This window comes from Macadamia integrifolia, unplaced genomic scaffold (genome assembly GCF_013358625.1).
Source record: "Macadamia integrifolia cultivar HAES 741 unplaced genomic scaffold, SCU_Mint_v3 scaffold2269, whole genome shotgun sequence".
Lineage (NCBI taxonomy): Eukaryota > Viridiplantae > Streptophyta > Magnoliopsida > Proteales > Proteaceae > Macadamia > Macadamia integrifolia.
In genome coordinates, this window is record NW_024868604.1 from 123,297 (window position 1) to 124,599 (window position 1,303).

Here is a 1,303-nt window from a genome sequence, read left to right on the forward strand (position 1 = left end):
GAAAATTGGAAGGCCCTGCTTGGTTGGCTTGATTCTAAGAGAAATTTGGGTGATTTATCCATCTTGGATTGTAGGTATTACTATATAGATTATTATGGTATAAGGCATTAACACTATCATTAGAAGTGCCCCCAGAGGTATTGGGGAATTCTTTAATGAGATGTCCAGGGGAGTGGCACCAAGCACAAATCTTAATCAAATTGACTAATGATGGCTCTTTAGGAACAATAGCCTCAATTCTCTTGATTAGGCTATCCAAATGGGCTTCCTTAGCTACTATCCCATCCACAAAATATCTTTTTTCTCCTATGGTTCTTTCATTCTCTTGGGTTGATTCCCACTCACAAGTTTTGTCAGCTAAGTCAGGTAAGAATTCTCATGCCTTTCCTTCATGTGTAAAGGATGTGAATCCCTCAGGGCAAATAGACTCTATCATTTGTTTAGTTGGGTAATCAATACCCTCATAAATTATTTGACAAATGCTGTATGTCTAGGCCATGGTGAGGGCATTCTTGGAGTAGATTCTTGAATCTCTCCATAAGTTTGGCAAATGGCTCACTAGGATTTTGCCTAAACTGAAGGATATCACTTCTAAGCTTTTTAGTCTTGTGAGTTAGGAAAAACTTCTTAAGGAAGACAACTACGAACTGTTTCCATGAGGTTATGGAATTTGTGGGTAACCCATACAACCACTTCTTAGCTTGGTCTTTCAATGCAAAAGTGATAGACCTAAGCTTAACAGCATCATCGGAAAGCTGTTGGATCTTAATTAGAATACATACCTCTTCAAATTCCCTTAGAAATAGGTATGCATCCTCAGAGGTCAACCCATGGAAGTGGGGCAACATAGAGATGTATTGAGATTTGAGTTCAAAATTATTGCCCTGGGCTTGTGGAAGAACTATGCAGGAAGGTTGGGCTGTTCTAGCAGGGTAGAACCTATCTTTCAGAGATTTAGGTGAAGGGTTTTGCTGTTGGTCTCCCATATTAAAGGGTTTTAAAGAGAGAAAACGTATAGGGTCACTACTTGTTAGACCTCTTCTTTCTAATCGATTCTTAGTATTACGTACCCACCTAACACTCATGCAATAGAAAACTACCCACAACTAGAGTAAGATAAGCACAAAAGAATGGATAGCAAAACTTTTTTTTATGATTTTTTATGATTTTTTATGATTTTTTTTATTTTTTTTTATTTTTTTTGAGAGCTTACCAGTAGGGATCCAGGGTTGCTTAGGTCAATTCCTGAGGTACTGCTATAGGGCAAAACCTGTCTTTATCATACTATAAGGCATGGCGACCT

General features: G+C 38.1%; 1 non-coding gene across 1 annotated transcript; it reads left to right on the plus strand.

Annotated features, from left to right (window-relative positions):
* Positions 1-492: 492 nt before the first annotated feature.
* LOC122066155 lies at positions 493-599 on the plus strand. Its single transcript, XR_006136261.1, has one exon. It is a non-coding gene; the product is annotated as a small nucleolar RNA R71 (small nucleolar RNA).
* The last annotated feature ends 704 nt before the right edge of the window (positions 600-1,303 follow it).